The sequence below is a fragment of the Capricornis sumatraensis genome, chromosome 3 (genome assembly GCF_032405125.1).
Source record: "Capricornis sumatraensis isolate serow.1 chromosome 3, serow.2, whole genome shotgun sequence".
Classification (NCBI taxonomy): Eukaryota; Metazoa; Chordata; class Mammalia; order Artiodactyla; family Bovidae; genus Capricornis; species Capricornis sumatraensis.
The window spans coordinates 119,412,663-119,437,228 of record NC_091071.1 but is presented as its reverse complement, the minus strand read 5'-3'; the positions used below and the strand labels follow the sequence as shown (position 1 = coordinate 119,437,228).

The 24,566-nt window shown below is 39.9% G+C and overlaps 1 pseudogene; it reads right to left on the bottom strand.

Moving 5' to 3' along the window:
* The window catches only part of LOC138076305 (immunoglobulin superfamily DCC subclass member 3 pseudogene), a 47,557-nt pseudogene extending 27,094 nt beyond the window's left edge, over positions 1-20,463 (bottom strand).
* Positions 20,464-24,566: the final 4,103 nt, after the last annotated feature.

The following is a 24,566-nucleotide window of genomic DNA, read 5'->3' as shown; positions in this document are numbered from 1 at the left end:
TTTGATTACTAATTGGACTCTCAACATATGCTATGAAATGACTAAAGAAGCTATTATTTTTCATTTGTGACACATAAGAAGACTGAGTAGAAAAAATTAATTACCTGGAGACCCTTATTGAGTTCACAGTGAAACCAGAACTAAACTTAACCCAAATAACTACCTCCTTAACACACTCTTACTTTTTGTTTTTTACTGTTTTCATTTCTGATTTTTTTTTTTTTTTTGACATTAAAAGTAAATCAAGCTAGCCAATCCTGAAGGAAAACAACCCTGAATATTCACTGGAATGACTGATGCTGAAGCTGAAGTGTAAGTTGCTCAGTCATGTCCGACTCTTTGCAATGCCATGAACTATACAATCCAGGGAATTCTCCAGGCCAGAATACTGGAGTGGGTCACCTTTCCCTTCTCCAAGGGGATCTTCTCAACCCAGGGATCGAACCCAGGTCTCCCTCACTGTAGGCAGATTCTTCACCGGCTGAGCCACAGGGAAGTCCAAGAGTACTGGAGTGGGTAGCCTATCTCTTCTCCAGCGCTTCTTCCCCACCCAGGAATCAAACCGGGGTCTCCTGCATTGCAGGCGAATTCTTTACCAAGCAATAATTCGGCCACCTCATACAAAGAGTTGACTCATTGGAAAAGACCCTGATGCTTGGAAAGATTGAGGGCAAAAGGAGAAGAGGGTGGCAGATGAGATGGTTAGATAGCATCACCGATTCAATGGACATGAATCTGAGTAAATTCTGGAAGACAGTAAAGGACAGGGGAACCTGGTGTGTTGCAGTCTATGGGGTCGCAAGGAGTCAGACACGACTCAGTGACTCAACCACGTCAACATATAGTGCTTCATTCAGAATTTGAAGATAAACCTTGGTGATATATGCTTATAGGCTTAAACTAAATTAGATTAAAAACAAATCTGTGGTCTGACAATTTTCAGACCAGAACTGATTTTGAAGTAACTCAGAAAATGAAGATTTATAAGGGTACCAGAGACTACATCTTCATTAGAGAAGGGCTGGAGGAGATTGCAAAAGTATGTCACAACCCTCCAAGCTTTTTCTACCTCCAAGATGTCCTCAAGGCTGTAGAGTAATTAATTTGCTTAGTTAGATAATAATTAAAGTATTTTCAGTATGTGCTGCTCAACCCATATGCAAGCACATCTGGGAAGAAGTGTCTTTATGGCTGCCTTCTGTTTATTCTTGACAAATCTTTTATTGTGCCAAAGAAAATGACTCATGATGCTGCCTGTTTGACCTAAGTTGAGTACCCTTTCTGCTATAGTTAATATGCCCAGACAGTGGGTGTCATTACCAGTTTGTCACAATTAGCTGGTAGGGACAAAAGTTGCTAGTGTGATATGACAGTATAAACAAAAGGATACATGTATTTGAATAATATTGTCTTCTGGATAGCTTCTGGTTTGCACAGGAGCTTAATATAAAGCTGGTAGTATCTAATGATATATGAAAATAACAAACTAGTTTTTCAAGTGTGTATATTCACATATCCAAAGTCTACCATATTCTAGACATATGAAATTAAATCCTGGTGTTGTTGCACTGAAATTAAAAAAAAATAAATTAAAAAATATTAAATCCTGGTGTTTGTTGCACTGAAAGGATGAAAAAGAATGGCTTTTACTATTATGTTGATAAAACAAGCTTGAGCAATTGCAATTTTTGATTTCCAGTTACTAGTATTTTCCTGCATTAATGCTTGCATCCAGCTTCTGTTTTCTGGGTTTAATTTACTCCTGATTGAAATATACCCTTTAGTAATTCTTCCAAGAAGAGTCTGTGTGGTAAATCTGCAGAGTTTTGTCAAAATATACTTTTATTTAGACTTGCTCTTGAAGTGTACTTTAATGAAACAAAGAATTTTGGAAGCAGGTGGAAGACCTCAATGGCAGGGGAGGAAGACTCCATGCTCACTTCCTCCTACAAACACATCCAAATTACACTTCTTACCAAGCAACTACCTATGAGAACAACTTGAAGACTAGAAGAAAATATTTTCCACAACTAAAGACTTAAAGAAGGACCAAAACAATTGAGATACAATGAGTGAAGATTCAGTAGAGTCAGAATCAACACTCCCAGGCAGATAGATGATCTACAAATAGGAGGAATATTCCAGCCTCTGAGTCCTCCCAAGGAATGAGTTGTCCAAGCTCCACATCAGACTCCCCAGCCTAGGGATCCTTCACTAGAAAGACCAGTTCCCAGAACATCTGGCTTACAGGGCAGAAGGTCTTGTGTATGAAAGAACAAGAGGGCAATAGGAAACAAGTTTTCTTCTTAAAAGGCACACAGACTTTGAGTCCCAGGGCACCAGAAGAAGTTTGAAAGAAGTCCAAGTCAGACCTACCTGCTGGTCTTAGAGAGTGTCCTGAAGAGACAGGAGGAAACTGAACTCCCTTTGGGAGTAGAGATGTTGATGGTAGCCATTTTAGGGAAATTGTTCTACTATAATAACCCTGGTTTAAGCCATTTTGGAATCCTCCCACTAACCTGTGGACTTGGGCTTGCCTGCCTACCAGTGGGCTGTCACAAGGCCTGGGCCACCCAGATCACACAGACATCTATGCGGGACCCATCCTTACTCTCCAGTGGTCTGGCACACAAGTAGGCACCCACCACCAGGGGCCCACATTGATCTTTTTTTTTTTTTTTTTCTTTTTTCCCGACTGTGACAAGTCTTAGTTGAAGCACTTGGGATATTTAGTTGCAGTACCTGGGAAGAAAAGTTATGACCAACCTAGATAGTATATTCAAAAGCAGAGACATTACTTTGCCGACTAAGGTCCGTTTAGTCAAGGCTATGGTTTTTCCTGTGGCCATGTATGGATGTGAGAGTTGGACTGTGAAGAAGGCTGAGTGCTGAAGAATTGATGCTTTTGAACTGTGGTGTTGGAGAAGACTCTTGAGACTCCCTTGGACTGCAAGGAGATCCAACCAGTCCATTCTGAAGGAGATCAGCCCTAGGATTTCTTTGGAAGGAATGATGCTAAAGCTGAAGCTCCAGTACTTTGGCCACCTCATGTGAAGAGTTGACTCATTGGAAAAGACTCTGATGCTGGGAGGGATTGGGGGCAGGAGGAGAAGGGGACGACCAAGGATGAGGGCTGGATGGCATCACAAACTCGATGGACGTGAGTCTGAGTGAACTCTGGGATTTGGTGATGGACAGGGAGGCCTGGCGTGCTACGATTCATGAGGTCGCAGTCAGACACGACTGTGCGACTGAACTGAACTGAAGGTGTTTAGACACGACTGAGCTACTGAACTGAACTGAACTGAACTGAAGGTGTTCTATGGAAAATATTTTCTCTTCTCTGACTTCTTTCTAGATTTTTCCTTTGTCTTTGGTTTTCTGCAGTTTGAATAAAGTATACCAAAGTATAGATTTTTAAAAATATATTTATTGTCCTTGATGTTCTCTGAGATTTTTAAATAGTATTTGGTGTCTATTATTAGATGAGAAAATTCTCAACAATTTTTCTTTAGAATACTTCTTCTGTTGCTTTTGTTCTATGTTATTCTTATATTCCCACTATATATCTGTTCCACTCTTTGTAATAGTCTCATTCTTCTAGCATTTTCTGTTTCTATTTATTATAATTCTTTTTACATGTTTTCTTTAAGTTTGATAAATTTCTACTGATATATCTTAAAGTTCCCTAATTCTTTACTTCTCCTATTCAATATACTGAGAAGTATATTCAAGACATTATTTATATATTTTTCTTATCTCTAGCATTTCCTTTAGATTCTTAGAGTTTTTCGTGATCCATTACAGTTCAGTTCAGTTCAGTCACTCAGGTGTGTCTGACTCTTTGGGACCCCATGAACCAAAGCACACCAGGCCTCTCTGTCCATCACCAACTCCTGGAGTTCACCCAAACTCATGTCCATTGAGTCGGTGATGCCATCCAACAATCTCATCCTCTGTGTCTCCTTCTCCTCCTGCCCTCAATCTTTCCCAGTATCAGGGTCTTTTCCAATGAGTCAGCTCTTTGCATCAGGTGGCTAATCTTGTAATTAAGTATAAATCTTTAGTGAGCCTGGGTCCATGGGCTGTGACTTTCACAAAAGTCTGAGATTTTGAGGTTCCCCCTTCCCTCCATTTTTAGCTGAAACAAGAAGGGTAGAATGGGCTTGAGGCGGATATATCCATTCTTCCAAGTCAGTTAGGCTTTGGGAAAATATTTTTATTCGAAGTCAGGCATTTGTTAAGAGCATGATACTTAGTGCATATTTTGATATTTTTATTCCTCCTACAGCTGGAAGCAAGATGGAATTTTTCTTTGATCTTCACCCCAAGAATCTGGTAGGGCTAAATGGTAAAATTCATGATAGTGTGTGGGTCCTTTTAAGGTTGGGCCTCCAGGAGCTTTTTCCTTCCAACTCCAAGTGCTCAAGTCCAAAAATTAGTCAATTACTGTTTAAGTGCTTATCATTTAAGCAGGTTCTGCTCCCAGAAAGCTGAATTCTCTGTTCTGTCTTTCTAGGTTTTGGAGTGGTGATTCACCCTGTTACCTCAGTTCTCTGAAAAATTTAAGAGATGTTGATTTTAATTTTTTCAGAATTTTTTCTTACCTGAGTATGGAGTGATGCCCTTCAAAAAGTCTAAACGTGTCAAACTATAATGCGGAATCTGACAGTTTTTTTTCAAAATTTTGTCTTTGTCTATGGTGTTCTGCAATTTTAGTGAGATATGTAGTGCATTTAATTTTATTTAGTTTGCTTGGTATACGGTATACATCTTTAATCTGGATAGTTACCTCATTCTTAAATCCTGGAGTATCCTTAGACTTGAGCTCTTTAATAATGCATTCATTTATTTCATCTCCTTATCTATTCCTCTGGAACCTCTGATTCCATCTTTCATATCTCTTAACCCCTTCTCTCATAATTTCCATTTCTTTAGCAAGCTGTAACAAATTTTTAAAAATCAATTAGCCTATTCTTGAATTCTTTCTTCAGTTGAGTGTAATCAGTGGTTACCCACTGAAAGTAAGCTTTATATATTCAAAACTGAATTTTCATTATGTAATTGTTCTAATTGATTCATTTTCAATTAAACTATTCTTTCTTATAGCATTCTATTCCTTCATTATGCATACTTTCTTTTTTCTTTTTCCTGAAATCATTAATCATTTCAGCAATGATTTTGTAGGCTCTCCAAATGATTTCATTATTTATCATTCTTGGTGCATTAATTCTGTTTATTGTGTACACTAACTCTTCCAAATAAAATTCCATTTTTATTTATTTTTATTGTGAACTTACTTCAATGGAATTTGATCATTCTGTAGAGTGTTGCAAAGCCTGGAAAATGAACAATTTATTATACAGGAGTTTTAACTTTATTCCAAGTCAAGCCTCCAAAGATTGTAGCAATCCAGGATCAATTTTCATTTAATTTGGAAACTTGTGTATTGATGCATAGTAAACTCATTCTCCATTTGGATTATAAATCTTAATGAAGAAATGTTTGGCTTTTCAATTTCTCATTGATAATATTTTATTTTTCTACACAATGCTGTAGAAAAGTGTCAAGATTTCTCACCACTTCACTAACTTTGACTTGAAATTTTTCTATTTTATAAAAAATGAAATTTTTTTTTATAAAAAAAATTTTGATAAAAAAAAAATCTTCTTGAGGTTTCAGATTCTAGGAGGCACTTAGGTATAGCTTCCTCATGTTGAATGGTCAACCAGTCTCCTGTCCTAGCACTTGGACCTCAGTGTCCTACCCTTGGCTCAGTACAGTGTCTGACAACACCTTGAGCATGGATCACATTCAGTTCAGTTGAGTTTAGTCACTGAGTCATGTCTGACTCTTTGTGACCCTATGAACCGCAGCATGCCAGGCACATCCTGTCCATCACTAACTCCAGGAGTTCACCCAAACTCATCTCCATTGAGTCGGTGATGCCATCCAACCATCTTTTCCTCTGTTGTCCCTTTTTCCTCCTGCCCCCAATCCCTCCCAGCACCAGGGTCTTTTCAAATGATCACCTCTTCTCATCAGGTGGCCAAAGTATTGGATATTTATTTTCAACATCAGTCCTTCCAATGAACACTGAGGACTGATCTCCTTTAGGATGGACTGGTTGGATCTCCTTGCAGTCCAAGGGACTCTCGAGAGTCTTCTCCAACACCACAGTTCAAAAGCATCAATTCTTTGGCACTCAGCCTTCTTCACAGTCAAACTCTCACATCCATACATGACCACTGGAAAAACAATACCTTGACTAGACAGACCTTTGTTGACAAAGTAATGTCTCTGCTTTTGAATATACTATCTATGTTGGTCATAACTTTCCTTCCAAAGAGCAAGCGTCTTTTAATTTCATGGCTCCAGTCACCATCTGTGGTGATTTTGGAGCCCAGAAAAATAAAGTCAGCCATTGTTTCCACTGTTTCTTCATCTGCTTGCCATGAAGTGATGGGACCGGAAACCATGATCTTAGTTTTCTGAATGTTGAGCTTTAAGCCAACTTTTTCGCTCTCCACTTTCACTTTCATCAAGAGGCTCTTTAGTTCTTCTTCACTTTCTGCCATAAAGGTGGTGTCATCTGGATATCTGAGGTGATTGATATTTCTCCCTGCTATTGTGATTCCAGCTTGTGCTTCCTCCAGCCCAGCGTTTCTCATGATGTACTCTGCATATAAGTTAAATAAGCAGGGTGACAATATACAGCCTTGATGTACTCCTTTTCCTATTTGGAACCAGTCTGTTGTTCCATGTCCAGTTCTAACTGTTGCTTCCTGACCTGCATACAGGTTTCTCAAGAGGCAGGTCAGGTGGTCTGGTATTCCCATCTCTTTCAGAATTGTCCACAGTTTATTGTGATCCACACAGTCAAAGGCTTTGGCATAGTCAATAAAGCAGAAATAGATGTTTTTCTGGAACTCTCTTGCTTTTTCAATGATCCAATGCCAGCGGATGTTGGCAATTTGATCTCTGGTTCCTCTGCCTTTTTTAAAACCAGCTTGAACATCTGGAAGTTCACAGCAGTGGTTACATCCATCACTCCCTTTTTCATTCTCTAGTTCAGACAGGTTTTTATTGCATTTCTTTAAGTTCAGTGATGTAATGATTTTTGTCATTTTAATTTATTCAGCATCTCAATGTGATGGGGTTGGAAAGACATCTGTGTGTACTCAGTCAGTCATCCCACTCAAAATCATGACTTGACTGTATATATCATTTTAATGTGGATATTTTTCCAGAATTAGTTTTAAATTTTACAAGGTCTTTATTAGGATATGTGTGCTCAGTTGCTTCAGTTGTGTCTGATCTTTTGTGACCTCATGGACTGTAGCCCGTCAGCCTCCTCTATCTATGGGATTCTTGAGGCAAGAATACTGAAGTCAGTTGCCATGCCCTCCTCCTATATATCATCCCCACCCAAGGGTTGAACCCATGTCTACTGCCTCTCCTGCATTACAAATGGATTCTTTACCCACTGAGCCACCTGGAAAGACTTTGTTTAGAATAGCATCATGGTCATGTGTAAAGAGCAAGATCTCTGGAATAAAACCATTCTCACTTGAATCCTCACCTAAAATTTTCTGGCCATAGAGAAACTATTTAAACTTTTGAATTTGATTTAAAATAACATAGTAGAATACCACTTTACTTTTTATCTTGGACTCAAAGAAAACAAGAAAGGGAATATCCTATTCCTAGCACTGATAAAACAATGATAGAAGGACTTATGAGACACAACACATAGAATTAGTTATAAAATTTGTAGGGCCCAGTGCAAAATGATAATGTGAAGTGCCTTTTAGAAAATTAGTGCAAATTTTAAGACATTAAAAGTATGGCATTGAAGCAAGCACCAGCAACGTGCTTGTGGCCCATGGGCACAATGCTTATAAAGCCAGCTCTGATGGAGTATTTGGAAGAGATTCTAAAGGCAGTAGTGCTCAAATGGGGCACAAGAAAGTCCTGTAAGGGGACTCTGCAACTATAGATCACAAATCTGTATAACACAGATTTCCAAAATTAATGGCACATATGAATGGGAGAAATCATTAGCAAGTTTACAGGGATTTCTTTCAGTGAATGTCTTGTGGTAAAGACTTTGGATTGAGACTCTGAGCTTGCACCCCCGCCCCACAACTTCTGGTCATATGGACTTGGACACATTATATAACCACTCTGACTCTTCTTCTTCATCTTGAATGTTTAATAGAATTTACCAGTAATGTCCTTGGTTTCTGAACTTTATTAGTTCTGACATGTCCCTCTTATTGAGGGTGCACTGAGACCTATCAGTTCACCAAGAAGAGGATGCACATTCAGCACCTAGTTTCAGACTATTGAAAGCCATATATATATATATATACAGTCCTATGGGTTTTCAATTGTAATCCCTACTGGCCTTCAGTCCAGGAAATCTGGAGGTGTCTCCTGGATGACAGTGGTAAAAAATTGTGACACCAAACATATATATATATGAATGATCCTTTCTGGGAGAAATTTTAGCTGTAGCAAGGCCACAGGGGTGCACAAGGATGATATCTTACTGCTTACATTCTCTAGAATGCCTCCTTAGCCTCTGGATGTATTGGAAAGCTGAAGCCTATACTTTAGGCTACAACTCTAGGCTATATAAACAGGCCTTTCATTATTTCATTTGTTATTTATTTATTTTACAGGAAAACAGGAGTTATGTTTTAGTCAGCTGTGTGTGCGATACCCTGGGGATGGAGGCCTGCCAAGTACTGTCTTTCTGATTGTCCCAGTCTGGGCAACTCAAGAATGTCAGCCCCCTTGGCCACCAAGTAAGGCAATCAAGTAGCCTCTGTGTGGATTGTATGTGTCCAGTGGTTTTAGCTAGGCAGCCGGAGAGTACAGGGGACACTGAACATTCACTAGCTTCAGAAAAGCAGCAGGAAAATGTCTTGACTGTGTACACCTACGAGTTTCAGTAATGCATTGGTGGGTTAGTGCTCTGCCTATGCACATGTGAATTTTAGGCTGGAAGGAGGAAAATGTCATGATCAGTCAGTTCCAATAAGGAATTGAGGAGGTATTGCATCTGTGGGTACTCTCCAGCTTTAGTAAGGCAATGGGATAGCATCCCAATCCATTGCCCCTCTATCTCTTTCAAGGCTGTGAAATGGTGTTACCTCTGGGCTCACTTACCTATCCTAGTAGGGCATGTGAAGAGTGAAATAATGGTATCTGCCAGTACCCCTGTCACCCAGGAGAGTTTCAATTATCCCTTGATCCTCAACAGATATTTTTGGATGAGTTTCCTTCACATAGAGTTTAGAAGCTTTCAAACTTTTTCTCACTGGATCTCAGAGTAAGTGGGACTGCATGTGAGCCCTTTAAAAAGAGGGTCTCATTTTCTTAAAGTGTTTCTGTGGGTGCTTAGTCACTGAGTCATGTCCAATTCTTTGTGACCCCGTGGACTATAGCCTGCCAGGTTCCTCTGTCCATGGGCTTCTCCAGGCAAGAATATTGGAGTATGTTGCCATTTCCTCCTCCAGGGGATCTTCCCAACCCAAGGACTGAGTCTGTGTCTCCTGTGTCTCCTGCATTGCAGGCAGATTCTTTATCTACTGAGCCATCAAGGAAGCCCCTTGAATTTTAGTTCTGTTGCTTTCCTCTGGCAGATATTTTGGGGCTTCACTTCTCCACTACAGATTCCAAGAGCATCAACCCCTCACTCCTCCAGGGGAAGCAACAGACTGATGAGATCCCTCCAAATTTTATATCATGTGTCATCACACCAGGGGTTCACAGTGAGACTGTCTTTGCTTTGTCTTGATGTGGTCCTTTATCCCTATCTTGTGAAGAAGCAATTCATCTATTTTTTTTGGATCTTTTTCAGCAAGGAATAATTCACATGTAGATGTAGATCTGGTGGGTCCAGGGGAAGAGATGCATTCAGGATCTTCCTATGCTGCCATCTCGGACACCTCCACCTAATTTTATTCCTTTCTGTTCTTTTAATATTTTCTTTTCCTGTTTGTAGTCACTCTCTTCTCTTTTTAAATTTAGCTTATTCTTCTATTCCTAGTTCCTTAAGTTTGGAGCTTAAATCATTTATTTAACACTGTTCTTCTTTACTAAGTATTAATGTTATAAATTTCCCTTTAATCACTGCTTCTGCTATTTTCCACATTTTTGTTATATAGAGCTTTCACTTTTATTCCATTTAAAATATTTTATAACTTCCCTTGTTACTTCCATTTTAACCCTTCAGTGATTTAGACATAAAATATTTAATCCCCAAATATTTTAAGCTTATCAAATATTACTTTTGTATTAATGCTATTATATACTATAGTCTAAAAAAGACTTTGAATAGTTTCTAGTCTTTTAGATTCATTAGTGGTTTTCATGGCCTAGAATATGATTTATCTTGGTGAATGTCCCAGGTGTTTTTGAAAATATTTTCTATTTTGATGTCATGCTGGTGCTGCTGCTGCTAAGTCGCTTCAGTTGTGTCCGACTCTGTGCCACCCCATAGACAGCAAGCCCACCAGGCTCCCAGGTCCCTGGGGTTCTCCAGGCAAGAATACTGGCGTGAGTTGCATTTCCTTCTCAATGCATGAAAGTGAAAGTGAAGTCGCTCAGTCGTGTCCGACTCCTAGCGACCCCATGGACTCAGCCTATCAGGCTCCTCTGTTCATGGGATTTTTCAGGCAAGAGTATTGGAGTGGGTTGCCATTGCCTCTCCATAGTTGTGCTGTATAAATGACAATTTAGTTCATTTGTTGACACGTTGATTCAATCTTCTATACTTTTATTACTTTTCTATCTACTTGCTCTATTGATTGTGGAAAGAGATACTGATGTTTCCAACTATAATTGTGGAATTGTTTATTTCTTATTTTAGTTCTATCAGTTTTTCTTTCATTTACTTTGAAACTCTGTTACTAAGTGCTGTTTAGGAACCATGACAGTTATTGGACAATTGATTTTTCGTAACTGCTTAATGTCTCTTGTTATCCTTAGTAATAGTCATTGTTCTGAAGCCTACCATTTATCATATTAATATAGTTATTCCAGACCTCTTTTGATTATTGTTTGCAAGGTATATAGTTTTACATTTTCTTTGACTTTTGCATTTACGTGACTTTATATTACAGCTGAGCTTCTTTTATACAGCTTATAGTTGAGTCATTTTTATTTTTTACACAGTCAGGTAAAATCTATCTTTAAATATCTATTTAGATCATTTACTTTCTATGCAGTTATTTATATCAGTTTCTTTAGATCTTACATTTTATTACTCATTTTCACTTTTCTCTTTCTGTTTTTTTTTTTTTGCCTGTTTATTGCCACTTTATTTTTCATTTTATAAATAAGTTTTAGCATTTCATTTTAATTTACATACTAAGCTTCTAGTGATATTTCTTTGTATTACTGCTTCATTCTTTGCTTTGAGGATTAAAACATACATATGTCTAGCCTTTTGCAACCTAATTGGCTTAATATTTCAGTACTTCACATGAAATTTAGATGTCTTAAAAACATGTAAGACTCCTTACTATTATCACTCTCCTTTATTTTATAGTTGTCAAATATATCTATATACACTTAAACCTACTGTCAGTGTGGTAATTTTTATTTTCAATATTTATGCATATATTTACAAATAAAAAATAAAAATTTTGAATATACACATAAAATATTAAATATACTTTTATGTGTATATTGGTGGCTCAGAGGTTAAAGCGTCTGCCTGCAATGCGGGAGACCTGGGTTCGATCCCTGAGTCAGGAAGATCCCTTGGAGAAGGAAATGGTAACCCACTCCAGTATTCTTGCCTGGAGAATCCCATGGACTGAGGACCCTAGTGGGCTACAGTCCACGGGTTGCAAAGAGCTGGACACGACTGAGTGACTTCACTTTCACTTTAAATATACACATAAATATTAAAAATAAAAATTACCACATTGACAGTAGGTTTTTATTTTCAGTTCAGTTCAGCTCAGTTCACTCTCTCAGTCATGTCCAACTCTTTGTGGGCCCATGAATTGCAGCTTGCCAGGCTTCCCTGTCCATCACCAACTCCCAGAGTTCACTAAGACTCATGTCCATCGAGTCAGTGATGCCATCCAGGCATCTCATCCTCTGTCATCCCCTTCTCCTCCTGCCCCCAATCCCTCCCAGCATCAGTCTTTTCCAATGAGTCAACTCTTCGCATGAGGTGGCCAAAGTCCTGGAGTTTCAGCTTTAGCATCATTCCTTCCAAAGAAATCCCAGGGCTGATCTCCTTCAGAATGGACTGGTTGGATCTCCTTGCAGTCCAAGGGACTCTCAAGAGTCTTCTCCAACACCACACTTCAAAAGCATCAATTCTTTGGCGCTCAGCCTTCTTCACAGCCCAACTCTCACATCCATACATGACTACTGGAAAAATCATAGCCTTGACTAGATGGACCTTAGTCGGCAAAGTAATATCTCTGCTTTAGAATATGCTATCTAGGTTGGTCATAACTTTTCTTCCAAGGAGTAAGCATCTTTTAATTTCATGGCTGCAGTCACCATCTGCAGTGATTTTGGAGCCCCCAAAAATAAAGTCTGACACTGTTTCCACTGTTTCCCTATCTATTTCCCATGAAGTGATGGGACCGGATGCTAGATATAAGAGTTTGAGAACTAAATATATATACGTATATTTAGAGACTTCCCCAGTGGCTCAGTGGTAAAGAATCTGCTTGCAGTGCAGGAGCCGCAGAAGACTCAGGTTCAATCCTTGGGTCAGGAAGATCACCTAAATGAGAACATGGCAATCCACTCCAGTATTCTTGCCTACAGAATCTGATGGACAGAGGAGACTGGTGGGCTACTGTCCAAACGGTTGCAAAGAGCTGGGCATGACTTAAGAGACTTAAATACACATGCACATGTGCATATCTGAAAAAATATGCACATAAATATTATAAAAATAATAGTTATATATTGACTGAAGCACTCTCACCCAAGTCATGGAACTCCCTAGTTGAGTTTCACTATTGGAAATGGCACGAGGAAAGATAAAAATAAAATATGGATACCCCCTGCCCTCTTTGGAACATGTGGTCTCTTTTTCCTTATTCCTGTGGCTAGAAAGATGGAATTTCAATTGGAGATTTAGCTGACAGCATACTCACTGCTACACAGCCTCATGACTGGGGAGTTCCTTCAAAGTAAAGCACAAAAGAAACAGAAAATTGAGAATCCAACCCACATACAGCTTGTTCTCATATTTTTTACTTTTATCTATAGATTACTTGTAAGGGTCCTCAGGTAGTTGATTTTTTGCTACTTATCCAGTTGCTTAGCAGAAGACACAGACTAAAAAGGGTATACTTGGCTGAAAGAAACATAATTCCATGTATGTTTCCCAGGATGATAAAAAGAGTTATAACAAAATGAAAAACTACTCATGTTATGTGTAAAATAGAGCACATGACATATTGATTTCATATAAGACTTTGGATTTATGCAGTAAACAAGATATACAAGTTTTATGTAAATTTAATGAAAAACATAGTATTTAAATTGAAATGTACTGTGTGAGGAAAAAAGCATTTTTGTGTGTGTGAATTGCTAGGAACCAGATAAACTGGATATCATGTGAATCTATAGAAAATGTTTCTCCTTAACCTTTCTGAGTAAATTTTACTGCTATGATGTGTACTGCATACTTAGTCATTTAAAAAAATTATCTTTACTAAAAAATACACATGAGAAACAAAAGGACATGCTTAAATGAAGTTTTCATGATTTGACACATATGGATTCTGGCTCTTTTTTTTTTTTTGTAATTTTTTTTAATTTTTTTTTTTTAATTTTAAAATCTTTAATTCTTACATGTGTTCCCAAACATGTTCTGGCTCTTAAATATGTTATTAATTTGTTTTTTAAATGATGCAAAAAATACATACAGTGAAATTACAGAGATCAGTGTTTAGGATTTAAACTTTCAAAGGAATGATGGACAACAAGCATAAATGCTATATCTATAAAAGAGTGATTTGACCTCTATAAACCTTGATTTCATCATCTCTAAAAATGGAATAATAACTTTATTCTTTGTTAAATTTATTTGGCAGGTTATATAAGCAAGCATTTACAAAGTACTTCACCATGCTTCTAGCACTTGATGCTCAGTAAATGACTGTTGATGTCATTATTATATGCCAGTATTATATCAGATACTAGGGAAATGAACCGTAATGAAAACACGTACCAAGTCTGAAGAAACAGTAGAAAAACATACTAGTGAAAAGCTATGTAACCACATTGTAATCAGGTTATTGAATTACAACACAATAATTGTAAAAGCTTTAATATAACAAATACAACTGAACTTGGAGATGGAAGCAAAAGGCCATTTTCATATGTATGTTAGCTCACACTATCTACATGAAGTTTTCCATCAGTATGAAAAAAGAGTATGTAAAATGTTAAAAAAAAAATGAGATCTCATCAATGTTGGGAAAAGAAAAATCTCTAAGGTATTTTATTATGAAGATGCAGAGATACAAATGATTGTGTGTGATTATGCTGCCATTTGAGTAAAATTAAATACACTCATGCACACATATATGATTGTTATTGTAATGATATGTAGAGGAAAACCACAAACAGTGTTTATCCTGGAAGAGAGATAGGGTACAGTAACAAAACGGAGATTTGCTTTTCAATTTAAAGTTTTCAAAATGTTTTCCATTACTTTATATTATGTCTGTTTAGAATTTTAATAACACAGTTAGGGAAAACATAATATTGGAAAGTATTTTGATGTATTAATAAAATGTATATAGAGTAGTCATTCAATACCTAATTAATAGTATCACTTAATTTAAGAGTTCCTTCTAAGATCCATCAGCTAATTAAATTTTTTATTTATTATTATCATCCTTCCAAAATTCTTGGTGAATTTCCAGAACTTCCTTAGGACGTCAGAAATATTCATTGATCTGCATACAAACTAAACTATTTATCAAATGTCTTACAATCTTCCAATATTTCTACCATTCCTTTCATTTTTCCTATAGTTTGCTAATCTCAGAATGACATTCTCTGCTTCCTTTATGACTTTTTTATACCTGAGTGAAGAAGGGATTTCTGAGAATCCAAAGTCCAAGGGCTTTACTTGAGTAAACTTTGCTCAGGTAACCATGCATCTCTCCAAGTAGGTCACCGGGACTCTGGATTGATGCCATCACTTCATCTTTGCTGCTCTAAGACATACATTGGGTCTCTTGGACTTTTTCAATATTTTAGTTTGACTTCTGCATGGCAGCATGGCATGAACTTATTTTATGTATGTGTATTTTGTCACAAATATGTATATATTTTTAAAATATGCATATATAAATTATGAATATGTATACACATATGTGTATATGTATACGTACATATGTAATTTCAACCTAAAGCACATTGGGCTTTCTATAACACTCATGATTTTAAAGTAAGTTGTTAAACTATAGGAGTTTGAAGCAGACACAGCAGGCTTCCTATTAAATACCCATTTTCTCTTTGTGCTTACTAAGACAGCCCCAGTTCTAATTGGGGTGAAATTATGCTTTGCTAAAAATATGCTTTTTACCAGGCCATCTGGGTGCTAGGTAACAGCAATGTTGCACAGTTCTGTACAGGGCCATCCCTCAGTAGTTCAGGGCTCCAAGCAAGTGTTTTTGTGGGCCTCTCTTTCTATAAACAGTTTGATTAAAAATAGATTACAGACTTCTGGTGAGCTGTATTAGACATATTTTTCCTATTTCTCCTGATGAATGCAACTTAAAATCCTGATTATTAAATATAAAACAAACATAGAAATATGCTGAATGGTGAAGAAAAGTAGATAGCCTGTCTAGGAATATGGTAACAAAGGGATGATATAAGGTAGTAAATTCTTTCGGTTTTCTCTTTGTCTTGTATATACCAGACTGTGAAGCCAACCACCCAGAAATGTCAATGGACACAGATTTAAGAAAAAATAAATAAAAAATAAACAAGAAAAGCATGCTTTCTCTGTTAAAAGGCCAAGAAAGGGTAGACATGCAGAACAGAAAGTTTTGGAAATAACCACTCTACTCCAGTAAAACAGCACATTAAAAAAAAAAAAAAAAAAAAAGGAAGGACCCCACTCTCAATTCCATCAGCAAAAACTGAGTGGAAAACCAAAATTTCATAATGTGTTCCAAACTCCTGGTCAGGGTGATGTCAGAGAAGGCATGGTCAGGAGCCAGCATTCTCTTCACCAAAGACCTTGGAGTGTCTTAACAAGCTCACTACTCTGTTCAGACTAAGTTGACAGCGTAAAGGAAATCTATAGATCTCTTCCGCTTATGAGTAACAAAAAGCCTCTTTCCTGCCTGCTTGGAGGGATGGCAGAGGGGCTCTTACGGAGAGTTCCATTTCTACTAAGGCTTACTGAGAGCAGTGCTACCTTCTCCATGGTGTCAGTGGAGGCCACATGTAGAACAGTAAAAGTACATCCCTGTCCTTCCTAGCCAAGTTGGTATAAGTGGCTGCCTAGATAGGAAGGAATTTGGTCTACATATAAACACCTCTGAGGAATGTGCTTTTTTATTTTTTTCCACTTTGGCTACAGGGCTTTTATTCAGTCAAAATGAGTGTGACAAAACCCAAGATGGGGCAGGTGGCCCCCATATCCCCTCCCACAGATCCAAGCTTCTTAGGGGGAGGGGGTTCCAGGAGGAAGGGGTGTGGAGACGACACTGCAGGGACAAAGGGGCACTGCCTGGGAGGTTTGAGGTGCCTGGGTCTCAGGCCCAGCATTGGGGAGAAGGGACGATGCCCTTCCCCAAGTCCACAGGTACAAGACTGCAACCTTTCACGAAAATGCCACCGAGAGTACCTTCTTCAGCAAATTCACTAAAGTTTGGGGCAGGCATTCCTAGAGGGTTGGGAGTCAGGGATTTTATGACCTAATCTATACTTAAGGAATATACATTTTTTTCTTAAAAAAAGTTTTGTTTCTTCTATTTAAAAATATGTTTGAGTGTAACCAAAAATATATATTTGTTTCCATTTAATTTTTCCTCATCTTTAAGTCTTTCAAAAAGCAACACAACAGAAAAGAGAAACAAGAAGTCACAAGAACATAATTCCTTAAACACACCTTGTGGAAAAATAGTTTCCAGCCATAACTACTGATAGTGGTTGCTCCACTGCCCAGGGGGTGAGTCAAGCCGGCAGTGTCCCAGGGAAGAGAGAGCTGGCCCCTCCTCCCACACACACACACCCACACACACACAACCGGCACACACAGTACATTTCAGGGGCCAGTCTGCTCCAGTAGCTCTGCGGGCAAGACAGGGGGCAGGCGGGCTGTGGGGTGATGGCCCACCCTCCCAAGGCCCAGGTTCAGAGAAGGTTCTGGGGGTCCCAGTAAAGGATGAGTTGGCTGAGAGGGTCAAAATGGGAGTGGACGGGCAGATGAGATGGAGCCCTGGTAGCATACTGAGAAGTTTCTAGTCTAGAGCAACAACTTATACTTTCAGGAACAAATTTTCCTCTTATTTTTAGAGAGGAGCCAGGAAGGAAGGTCCAGTGATACAACACAGGCCGACCAAGAACCAGTGAACCTCAAGGTAGGTGTTTTCTTTACCACCAGGAAATTGGGACTTTTTTTTTTTTTTTTTTTAAAGTCTGGACTACAATGTGAGGAAAGAAGGGGTGCCCCTAAAGGGGCTTAAAGCAGGAATGCATTCAGCGTTCTGTGGAGCAGGGTGCTGAGGCCATGGCCCTGCTCCCCCAAGGACATACATTCCAGCTGAGGTAAGCACTGGAAACCAAAATAGCAAAACTCCATCCTGAGAAAATAAAGTCGTGGAGAGTGACAGTGTCAGGCACCCAGCCACAGCAGGGGCATTATTTTTGTCTAATTCACCTTCCTCTCCCTCTCTCTCTCTCTCTCTCTCTCTTTTTTTTTTTTTTTTGATTTTATGTTTGTTCTTTTTTTTTAAAGGAAAACATTAGTTCAGTTCCAAGTCATGTGAGTACAAGCAGAGGTGAAGGGGGGCCTTGGCCCAAGGTGGGGGCTCCTGCAGGAACCACTCTGGGTCCTTGGAGGGGTTTCTTGCTGAGGCTACTTTAGGTCTTGACAATCAGAGGGTCAGTCAGGACAGAAACACAGAGAAGCCCCTAGGTGAATTCCACATAAAAGGATAAATCTTGACTTTAACCTGAGAATGCGGGGTTGCTCCCTCTAGAACCTGCCGGACACCGGCTACTGTCCTGAGGGAGCTCGTTGGACAACCAGTCCTCCACTCAGGAGGCCAGGGCCTATGTCCCCTAGAGTGACAGGGAAGCGGGGGCCTTGGCTCTGATGTCATCTCCTCCAGAAGGTGGAACCCCTGAAGCAGCAGCATGGAGAGCTGGGCCTCCTCACACAGGGGCAGGGCCTTGGGGAAGAGCTGTCCCAGTTCCTTCGTGTCCACACGTTTCCTGCCTTGGCCCAGCTGGCCCCTCTCTCCCTGTCCCACCTCATTCAGCGCCGGGACACCACGGTTCCTCTGGCTCCAGGGGCCCTAAGTTGGGGAGAGGTGGTTTTCCACACCCTTACTCAAGAGGACCCTGCCCCTTTGGCCAGATAAGAGGAAGAGGATGCAAAAGATGATGCAGGTGACCTCAGTGTGGATGCCGATGACAGTGCCCATGGTGGATGTCTAGTTGGTGGCCTCCTCTTTCCGACAGTCACATAGTGGGCTCAGGGATGCCCTTTTAGATGCTCCCCTCAAAGACACAAAGCAGACTGTGGCATTGCCATCCCCATGCTGGCTGTAGGCAAGCAGCTTCACAGGGTATACTGCAGTGGGGTTAAGCGGGCTTAGGCGATTAGAGAAGACAGTTTCAGGCAGCAGGATGGGGCCTGTGAAGGGGCCTTTGCTTGCTGGGTGGTAAAAATACCTTGAAGCCACCCTCTTGCTAGGCCAGTGGGTTCCAGGACTCCCACAGCAGCTACAAGGTGGAGCTGCCCAGGACCCACACTGACATTTGAGGAGGGAGTCGCAGTTCGCCTAGAGTGCTGGCCAGGGTGGGAGTGAAGGCTGAACTGCACCCGCCCCCCTCCCACCCCAAGGTGTGTAGACTTTGATGTAGAAACTGTAGGCAGTGGAAGGCTCCAGGTGTCTCACCATGTGCTAGAAGGTGCTCTTGTTGATGACTTCCTGATGCTCCAGCTCTAGGGAGTCGGCAGCCTTCCTGATGCATAGCCCCACAATCTCCTTGGTCTTCACCAGGGGCTCAGTCCAGGACACATGGACTTCAGTGGACAACAGGGGCCTGCAGCCCCTCAACCCACAGCAGAGTCAGTTTGAGAAGCTGACACTGTTCTAAGAGAAGCTGACACTGTTCTCAGCCACACACTGGTAAATGGCCTCATCTTCCAGGCAATTCCAGAAATGGTCAGGGCCTCTGGGCTCCAGCACCTGTCCATTCTTCAACCACATCACGTGAGGGGGCGGTTCACCCTGGGCCTGGCAGGTGAACATGGCTGTAGTCCCAGCCAGCCTGGAGATGGACTGAGGGTGCTGGACAAACTCTGCTGGGCTTGCACCACCAGCCGGCTCTGGGCCCTTCTCCTCACCCAGGTGCCAGGCCTTTTGGCAGCATAGACATAAAGACGCCTGAGCACTGGACAGTCACCTCTGAGATGATGAAGTTCCCCATGCCTGGCACCTGGGTGCCCTCTACCTTGATGGGGTGTTCATGCAGGGGACTCCAGGACACAATGGGCGCGGTAACATACTCAAGCACACCAGTCTGGTGCACAGTCAGGGTGGGGTTCTCAGGCCCCACGAGGACTGTAGGCTGCTTGCGGCCCCAGAGCCCAAGGCTGTCACAGTGAAGACTCCACTGTCCTTGGATCGAAGGCCAGTTATCTGAAGCACCCTCTTGGGCTGCAGCGTGTACCTCTCCTCGTCCATGTCACTGAGGACCTTGTTCTTCTCCCAAGTGATGAGGGGTTTGGGGAGCACATGGATTTGGCACTGGAAGTGGGACACACCGCCCTCCTCACTCCCAGTGGCCTAGGAATACACTTGGAAGTCCGACATGGTTGCAGCCTGGATTCAAGCCTTCTGACTGACCACCAGCCCAAAGTGGTTCTTAGCCAGCTAAGTATAGTCCCTGTTATCTGAAGGGCTGCCTCCTCCATCCAGCAGGAAGTGAAAGATCATCAAGGACCTATTGTCCAGCACAGGGGAGTGGGGACTGTCTAGCAGCTCCACCTCATCCTTAGTCCAGGTGATTAGCACTGGAGGAGTTCCCTCCACCTCGCAGCCCAACATTAAAAACGGGTTGCCCGGGGACTGCAACATCACTGCTTGGCTCCACAGCAAATGCCATTTCAACAGAGTGGTCAAGACCTTCACTCGCTGCAGGCAAGAGCAGCAATATCAGCAGCGGCAGCAGGAGGCGGGACGGCAGCTCCGGGGCACAGTGCATGGAGCAACAGTGGGGCTCACGGTCTGCTAGACTCGGCGATGCCCAGCTCTGGGGTCTCTAGCAGGCTCACAGTGTTCCGTGGGGCCAGTGCCAAGGCTGAGCCAAAGGGGCTGGGGGCTGGGGCCCAGTGCTTGCCTCAGAGCACTGAGGGCGCAGGGGGAGCATTGCCCCTTGAGCCAGCTTGCACCCCAGTGATCAGGAATGTATTTTGAAGAAAGAAATCTCAAGTATCGATAATTGAGTCCACCAAAACCCCAAGATATAAAATCAACACCCTAAAATTAATTACATTTCTATATACTAACAATAAACTTGCAGAATCCAAAAATTAAAATGCAATACCATTTACAACTCAAGAAAAAAAAAAAAAAAGGAAAGAAAAAAAGAAACCCAGAGGTTTAAATCTAACAAAACACATGCAGGTAAACTAAAAACTATAAAATATGAATGAAGGAAACAAAAAACTATCTGAAAGATGAAATACATTACGCCTCAAAAAGAACCTAAATAAATGGTGAGACATACCATGGATTGAAGGGATTCAACAAAGTTCAGATGTCAATTCTTTGAAAATTATTATACAAGTTTATCCTATCAAAATGTAAGCAAACTTGTTTTTTTAAATTTTTTAAGTATAAATTTATTTATTTTAATTGGAGGTTAATTACAGTTTATTCTAAAATTTCTATGGAAAGTTAAAGGAACTACAATAGCCAATATTCTGGTAAAGTAGATTAACAGAGTTATTCAAGATTTATTACATAGCTTCAGTAGTCAGGACGGGACTTGGGATAGACAGACAGATCTATTGTGCAGAATAGAGAATTCAGAAACAGTTCCATACATTTACAACCAATTGATTTTTGACAAAGGTGAAAACACTTTAACAAATTGTGCTGGAGCAATGTATATTCATACTAAAGAATTATACTTCAGCTTAAACTTCAAAACTTTTACAAAAAATTAGCGTGGAATGAATGATAGATTTAAGTGTAAAACTATAAAAGCATAAAAGTTAAGAGATAAGATAACATAGAGAAATATTCCGGACTCAGGGCTTGTTGAAGCGTTCCTAGACATGACATAGAATCCACAATCCATCAATGAAAAAATAGACATCTGATTTTATCAAAATTAAAAACTTAATCCATTTAAGGTTTAGAACTTGGTAAAGAGTCATTGATATGACACCAAAACCATAATCTATTAATTAAAAAATAGAATCTAAATTTATCAAAATTACAAACCTAATTTAACTGGAAATGGGAAAAGCCATGAAGGGACATTTTATTGAAGAGAATTTTTAGATGGTAAATAAGCACAAGAAAACATGTTTAACATCGCTAGCCATTCAGTTCAGTTCAGTCGCTCAGTTGGGTCTGACTCTTTGCGACCCCATGAATCACAGCACACCAGGCCTCCCTGTCCATCACCAACTCCTGGACTCATGTCCATAGAGTCAGTGATGCCATCCAGCCATCTCATCCTCTGTCGTCCCCTTCTCCTCCTGCCCCCAATCCCTCCCAGCATCAGAGTCTTTTCCAATGCGTCAACTCTTTGCATGAGGTGGCCAAAGAGAATGGCAATTTTATACCACAATGGAATATCACCACACACTTCATAGAACAGCTAAAATTAGCAACAGTGACTAAATATCAAATGCTGGCAAGGATACAGAGAAACTGGATCTCTTATACATTGCTGATGGGAATGTGAAATAATACTACCATTCTGGAAAATAGTTTGACCTTCCCTTAAAAAATAGGTTAAACTTACACTTGACAAATGACCCAGCAATTATTTGGGCTTCCCTTGTGACTCAAATGGGAAAGAATCTGCCTCAGTGTAGGATACCTTGGTTCAATCTCTGGGTTGAGAAGATCCCTGGAGAAGAGAATGGCTACCCATTCCAGTATTCCAGTCATGAGAATTCCATGGACAGTGGTGCCTGGCAGGCTATAGTCCATGAGGTCACAAAGAGTCGGACATGACTGAGCAACATTCACTCAGACTCACTGGGCAATTATCTCAGCAAAATGAAATCTTATGTCCACATAAAAACCTACACATGGTTGTTCATAGAAGCCCTATTTGGAGTGGTCAAAACTGGAAACAACTCATAAATTAATGGTTAAACATCTGTGATACTCTGGAATTTCACTTAGAAATAAAATTGATTGAATTACCAACTTGAAAGGATCTCAAGGGCATTGTGTTGAGTGAAAAAGGTCAATCTCAAAATGGCCACACATTATTTAAGTATATTTATATAGCATTCTCTAAAAAAAATATTATAAAGCTGACAAAGGAATTAGTGATTGCCAAGATTTATAAAATGTTGGGGGAGAGGTGTGTATATAAGGATAAAAAGGTAACATGAGAGAGTCACAGATGTAGAAAACAATCCTATGGTTACCAAACTGGGGAAAGGGAGTCGGGATGAATTAGGAGACTGGGATTGACATATACATACTGTTATATATAAAATGGATAACTAATAAGGGCCTGCTGTATAGCACAGGGAACTATACTCAATACTCTGTAATAGCCTAAATGAGGAAAGAATCTAGAAAAGAGTAGATATACATATAACTGATTCACTTTGCTGTACACCTGAAACTAACATAGCATTAAAAATGAATGACCCAATCAAAAAATGGGCCAAAGAACTAAATAGACATTTCTCCAAAGAAGACATACAGATGGCTAACAAACACATGAAAAGATGCTCAACATCACTCATTATCAGAGAAATGCAAATCAAAACCACAATGAGGTACCATTTCACGCCAGTCAGAATGGCTGCGATCCAAAAGTCCACAAGCAATAAATGCTGGAGAGGGTGTGGAGAAAAGGGAACCCTCGTACACTGTTGGTGGGAATGCAAACTAGTACAGCCACTATGGAGAACAGTGTGGAGATTCCTTAAAAAACTACAAATAGAATTGCCTTATGACCCAGCAATACCACTGCTGGGAATACACACTGAGGACACCAGAATTGAAAGAGACACGTGTACCCCAATGTTCATTGCAGCACTGTTTATAATAGCCAGGACATGGAAGCAACCTAGATGTCCATCAGCAGATGAATGTATAAGAAAGCTGTGGTACATATACACAATGGAGTATTACTCAGCCATTAAAAAGAATACATTTGAATCAGTTCTAATGAGGTGGATGAAACTGGAGCCTATTATACAGAGTGAAGTAAGCCAGAAAGAAAAACACCAATACAGTATACTAACACATATATATGGAATTTAGAAAGATGGTAATGATAACCCTATATGCGAGACAGCAAAAGAGACACAGATGTAAAGAACAGACTTTTGGACTCCGCGGGAGAGGGAGAGGGTGGGATGATTTGGGAAAATGGCATTGTAACATGTATCTTATCATGTAAGAAATGAATCGCTAGTCTAGGTTCGATACAGGATACAGGATGCTTGGGGCTGGTGCACTGGGATGACCCAGAGAGATGGTATGGGGAGGGTGGCGGGAGGGGGGTTCAGGGTTGGGAACTCATGTACACCTGTGGTGGATTCATGTCAATGTATGGCAAAACCAATACAGTATTGTAAAGTAAAAGAATAAAATTTAAATTAAAATAAAATTAATAATAATAATAAAAAATTAATCAACTGTACTCTAATAAAACTTAGTAAAAAAGATAATGAGGAAAAATTTGTGGTGATGGAATGGTTCTGAATCTTGATATAGTGTGGTGGTGATTACATGAACTTATGCATGTAGTAAAAAGACAATGACAAATCCTTGGATTTGATATTGTACTCTAATTATACAAGATGTAACACTTGGGGAAACTTGGATGAAGGGTATGGCACATGTCCCTGTATTATATTTGCAACTTTCTACAAGGCTGTTATTATTTCAAAATAATAATGCATAGTGATATATATTATATATATACATATTATATGCATGTGCATTATAAACATAATTTTATAAATAATGCATATCATACTAAGCATGTTATATATAATTGATCTAATGTGCCCATATAAAGTATACTGATTTACCAATTGATATATATGACAGTGTGAAAAGAGAGGTTGTTACATATTTTTTATTATCCAATCA